The following is a 6000-nucleotide window of genomic DNA, read 5'->3' as shown; positions in this document are numbered from 1 at the left end:
TTCCAAGTCGCTGCCTCTAGACCCTTCATGCCAACCGCCATTTTGGCAAGGCTGTGTGATGTCGGGGAATAAGGCTGCTTCGATGGATTTCAAGACCAGATAGCAGCCTTCCTTCACACACTCTGGCACTAAAAAGGGCAGCACAGGTGTCAGTGTTACTCGTGCTACAATTCCTTCACTTGTGCTATAAATAGCAGCAGCAAAATGCCGAGAGACGCACATGCAAAAGCAAAACAATGCATGAGGGCCATAACGTATTTCCCAGCTCCTGAAATCAGTTCCAGTGTTTGCAGTAGACAAAAGCATGGCCTTCAAAATCAGATTACCAGTAGGAACAGCTTCCGAGGGTGCCAATTCATTTCATCAAGACTCAGTGTTGCCACACTGCTTTTGATTCAAGTGTGAGAAAAAAAATAAAAGTGAACATTTTCTAACACATTGAATGCAGTGAAATTTTCTTTCTGCTATGCTTTCCTTTTATTTGAAAGCAAAAAAAATCTAAGAAAACAAGAAGCAAAACAAAGAAAAATATCTCAGTATAGGGCAAGCATCATTACACAGTGTTGTGAAACCAGATGTGCACGCCTGTGAGGGTGATGATTGGACAAGTGTGTGCACTATACATTCAGTGATGCTACAGGCACGCACTCTGCTGTTTGCATTTCATTTGGCGCTGATAGTACATCCACACAATGTAGCCACAGGGACAAGTGAGCAGTCAAGTGAAGCTTTTTGAGATTATGCTTAGCTGGATCATGCAAATAAAATGCATTAATTAATCATATGCCATGGAAGATACAAGCACAAGTACACAAATTAGTACTGTGCATGACAGGAGTGGCTGCGAAGATGTATAAGGCTCACACAAAGGCCGGACAGCAGACAAGCGACGATGATATTTAACTAATTTCACCAGGAAAAATGACTTCGAAGTTTGTGCATTAAGTACGAAGAAAATCTGAGGACACCTAAGGACTTCTTACGAGTTGTGAATACTTTAATGTCCAACTGAATGCCACTGAGTAGTCCGAGTTATGAACTCCTCACGGGGAAGCGGGCACGTTAAGACGCTTGGCACATATTGATTTAGCCTTACCGAGGCGCAGTTAGAATGCACGCAAGAGCTTGAGCAGACAAGGAACAGGTGGTAACACAGGCTTGCGAGAGGGAAGGTGATGTGTTGTCGTAGCAATGCACTCTACCCTCGCGAAGTAGCACAGTAGCAGATGTTCCCCTTCGCTTGCTTTCCTCTGCTGAGACACGAGCCAGCAAGTGCAAGCTAGTGTCATGAGCGCGCCTCGTGTGCTCACATGGCGTCACAGTCAACGGGAAATTAGGCACCGTTTTGCTGCTACAGATGCTGCCGGCTTTTTCACTGAAGGAACCATTTAATGCTCTTGCATAAAAAAAAGAATCCTGTCACTGACCACATAATAAACAGCAATAAAGAAATTCCATTAAAAGTATTGCATCAAACCAGCTCAGGGCACGAAAGATTGACCAAAACTGTCAGGCTTGGCTGCTGAAAATTAATGTCTTGTAGCAAGGTTTAACGAGCACAGATGATATGCAAGAATGCTCAGAATGATGCGAATGCTCAAATGCTAAGCTCTGCTCTTGTGCAGGAGCTTGGCAATGCAGCTGGCATAAATGCCAGTCTTCTAACTACTACTCTGGTTTCATGAAAAGTAGGTTATTCTGGCAAGAGTATCACTGCAACATCACTGCAGTACACTTTTGCTTCACAGTGAGTACACTTTTACTTCACTGTGTCAGAAAAACAAGTCAACAGACGTCTGAAGTGGTTCAACCACAATTCACAGCGGGAGAACAGGATAGCAACCATAGAATTTGGCTTTTGGCGAGATGATTAGACAACAGGCAAAGGAGAGTGGACAAAAGTTGGGGAGGTGAAAGCTGTTGTTTGACTGTGACGAGGTGTATTGGAGTCATCAAGCAACAGGCAATGGCGATGGTGCTTCCTAGCGTGCCGATATTGTTCTGGCTGCAAGGCACATAATGGCGATTACTGCATTTTATAGTGTCCCATGTTTCTTTAGATGACAAAGTATTTAAATTTGTGTATTGGTTACATTTCCAGTGACGTCCAAAATCTAGATTTGTACTGGGCAAAGACAATACTTAAAAATTAAGCTCAGTGGTTTTACATGCCAAAATCACTAAATGATGATGAGGGATGCAATAGTGAGAAACTCTGGATTAATTCTGAGCACCTGGGTTTAATGTGCACCTAATGAATGGCGCACAGCATTTTTTGCATTTTGCCCCGATCGAAATGTGGCCGCAGGGGCTTGGATTTGAACCCACAGCCTTGGGCTTCGCAGCCAACACCGAAGCCACAGCACCAGTAACATTAATACAAAGCAGTGATTTGATATAGCGTGTAAGAGCAGAACAGTCTTTAAGCATTGCTTCATGCTCAGGTCTAAGTCATAAGCTCGGTACTGTCACACAACAGCCACATTAACGAGATGAACAATGGGGGTAAAATGCCAAGTTAAGATGCAAAATTATGAAGCAAAAGCGTTTGAAGCTGTGAAGTTCTTTAGGAACTTGGAAGGTGTGGACATTTGGACATGCAAAGGATGCAGTCTTTGGAAACAACTTGCCAAGTTAATTAGTTGTTTTTTACCAAAGCAATATTTCATCACAAAGCAAATAGCTATAATTTCAGTATGCTCCAAGATTGAATGCCCTATGATAAAAATTTCTATTGCATTTCTAGCAAGTCATATGGACCAACCAAAGGTAAGAGACATTTGATGCTAGTGTTCAATAAATTTCAGTGTTCAATAAATTTCATTTATTAGAAAGCGCTCGTCCTGTGCCCTTCTGTGTGTCTTCCGTTGTTTCCGCACTGATTAGTAAGTATGATGCTAGTGACCGCAATAGAATACGTGAAGGCCGAGAAAATAGCAATAGCAATGAAGAGCTATTGCTTGAACAACAAAAAAAAGCTTAGGTGTAGTGACAAAGCAGAAAGGAAAACATGAACGAAAAGTATGTGCAAAGTCATACATGACAAGAGAAAGCAGCAGGCAAGGAGATGTGGTGAGCAGGGGGGAGGGGGGGAGGAGTATTCTGTAAGAGCCCACCCAGTGGACTGTCGATTTCGACTGCTACTGATTGGCTAGGGCTGCTCGTCTCCTCTCTCACACAGCTGCATCCAATCAGCAGTGGCCGAAATGGACAGTCCACTAGGTGTACTCTTACAGAATACCCCCCCCCCCCCAGGAGAAAATGATATAATGGATTCTTGCCTTGTGAAGTGCAGCAACTGTTCTTTTATTTTTTTTTCTGTTCAGAGCGAACGTGAGTGAGACTGGACATGTAATGGTGATACGAGGCTTTGATGCGGAGATAAGCTGTGGTCTGGGATGAAGCACAATTTTGGTTTCCAGCTGTGGATGAATTTCCAGGAGACCCTGCATATACAAGTTTTTTTAGCAATAAATAATTCACATATCTGGCGAAGGAAATCATTACAATGAACATGCGACATAAGCAATAGACAGCCAGGCACATATAGCACATATAGCAAAAGACAGCGCCAGTGTAGAGGAACGGCGACAGGGAAGAGCAACAAAAAGTGATCAAGCATGGGCAGGGAGAAGGGTACAGAAAAAGTACAAGGGATCACACAAAGGAGATCAGTTTGACAGTGATGACAAGAGCAGCACTTATGAGCACAAAATTTAAGAAGTAGCAAATTAATTGGATCATGAGTTGCCAAAGAGCAAGCATTTTCTCTAACAAATGCTACTGATGCCAAGCATCAGTCCTGGCGCAGTTAAGGAAGTGAAGGCGCAGTTGTGGCAAGGGATAGCAGCAGCAGGTGTCTCATAAAAATGGCAGTACCGGGCAGTACTGGGCTACAGTGAGCCAAGTGTACATGCCTGTGCTTCTGGAAATCTGTCACCTATGTCGAGTTGAAATGTACTGCTAAAGTGGGTGTACGTCGGGAAGACTTTCTCGCCCGTGCGGTGCTCGTGCCGAGTTGGTGATGGCGGATAATTGATTTAATGAGCCATCTTTCGTCTCATTAAAGATGTTTTGTGTCTCTTCCCGGGCGAGGAGTAGGGGCCATAGTGTAGACCAGGCATGCTCTCCTGGAGCAGTACCTTCGCTCGTGCAAGGCTTTTTGTACGCTGCTCTCCGTGACTTTTAAATGGAATATTTGAGTGGTCCCCTTCGATATAAATAAAGGTTCTTCAGCAAATCTATGTGCAATAAATCGGTAAGCGGGAGCCGCAGAGCTAGCGAAACAAAGCAAAGCAGGCACGTCGGACGTACATTTAAATTAAACTATGGGGTTTTACGTGCCAAAACCACTTTCTGATTACGAGGCACGCCGTAGTAGAGGACTCCGGAAATTTCGACCACCTGGGGTTCTTTAACGTGCACCTAAATCTAAGCACACGGGTGCTTTCGCATTTCGCCCCCATCGAAATGCGGCCGCCGTGGCCAGGATCGGACGTACATTTAGACAGATCGTTATTATGAGCTCAGGTGCTTTCGTGAGGGCTCCGTTTGCCGGTGACGTATGCCGTCCTGTCGCAGTACTGGTAAAAATCCATTATATCGTCGGGACGAAAGAAGCACCCCGCCACTTCTATAACACCAGTCGGAACACTGCGGCTGCCATCACCTTTTAGTGGTCTACGGCCACAAATTGTATAAGGACTTTCGCTTTTCCCAGCTACAGGGTGGTAAATGTGTTTCAACATGCAGACATGCATGTTCACGCGAATCTTTTGAATGGTGCAGTATGCACCGATAATCAACACACGATGGACACGGCGTAATGCTTTGGCCTTAAAGTTATCCGATTGGTCCTCGGTATCACATGTTCACTGATCCCGTCGCACGTTTCGTATGTTACCAAAAAGCGCAACAAACCTACCAGCAACATCCAAGGAGACGCAGGAGGAAAACTTGTGCACGACGCACGGCACGCACAGCTTCGTCAAGAAAGGAGCCATTCATTTGAAGGATCGCCAGCCGACACACGGCAAAATGCGCGCCTAGGGACAAACGCATACGGAACAAGCAAATCGGCTTCTCCTCCGTGGTACCTAGGCAAAGGGGGAAATTCAAGGCGCAAACGCCCCCAGATTTTCCCTCTCGCACCCGACAAACGACTGGCGATTCCTACAATGACCGTCTCGTGAAGGAATGAAGAGGTTCTTGGAAAGCAGGGACGGGCGATTCTCTCTGTCAGCATCAGCTCCCACCAGCGAGGACGGGGCGAGAAAGCGAAACGGGACTTTCCTTCGTGTCTATTTTTTCTTCGTCAGGCCAACGCCACCTGCTCGCAGGGGCGCAGGCGAGTTCCCGCCAAATGGCACGGGGGCATGAGTTTCCGCCAAATGCTAGCTCTGGATGCCAGCTCGTTCCGCGTCTCTTGGTAGACTAGTTGGTGCATTTCTGTTATCATGGACTGCGCATATAAACGCAAACTACACAGAAGTGACATGGACAATTACAGCGCAAGCCCTTTACATGCAGTGGAGTCGCCGTATCTCGCCGTTCAAGATATGCGTACTCGTAAGCGGCATTTTAATTTCACGTTGTGTAATGCATGACTGTCTTTTTCCAGTGAACAAAACTCGCTTTGTATTGCGTAAATGGTTTTGCAACGTATGATAAACTCCTTGTTTTTTGTGCTTATTTTTTTCTGACAGGAAGAAAAAAAAAGAAGCTTTATATGAGAACGGATCAAGCGTTTGAGAGTTGGGACAGAGAAATCTGAGACGTACCTTCATGTATATATTTCTAATATTATTTTTTCGTCTTGTATTTTCCTTAATTTTCTCTAGGAAACAGTGGAACGACACTGCTTAAATTGAAGCACAGTGTGCGAATGACCTGCTACGCTCGGAACTGTTGTCACCATTCGGGAAGCAATCAGGTAAGACGCTTGTCTGGTGTCATTGAGGAAAAGTCATAATTAATTAGAAGTTGCTGTCGCTCCTTCCC

The 6000-nt window shown here is 45.0% G+C and overlaps 1 long non-coding RNA gene across 1 annotated transcript in view; it reads right to left on the bottom strand.

Annotated features, from left to right (window-relative positions):
* Nucleotides 1-3297: 3297 nt before the first annotated feature.
* LOC142567927 (uncharacterized) overlaps nt 3298-6000 on the bottom strand; it is a 90823-nt gene continuing 88120 nt past the window's right edge. The window contains exon 5 of the long non-coding RNA XR_012825308.1: nt 3298-3446. This is a non-coding gene — a long non-coding RNA (uncharacterized LOC142567927). The remainder of the gene's footprint in view (nt 3447-6000) is intronic.

Source organism: Dermacentor variabilis, unplaced genomic scaffold (assembly GCF_050947875.1).
Source record: "Dermacentor variabilis isolate Ectoservices unplaced genomic scaffold, ASM5094787v1 scaffold_15, whole genome shotgun sequence".
In the NCBI taxonomy this organism is placed as follows: Eukaryota; Metazoa; Arthropoda; class Arachnida; order Ixodida; family Ixodidae; genus Dermacentor; species Dermacentor variabilis.
This window is presented reverse-complemented; position numbering and strand designations above follow the sequence as displayed.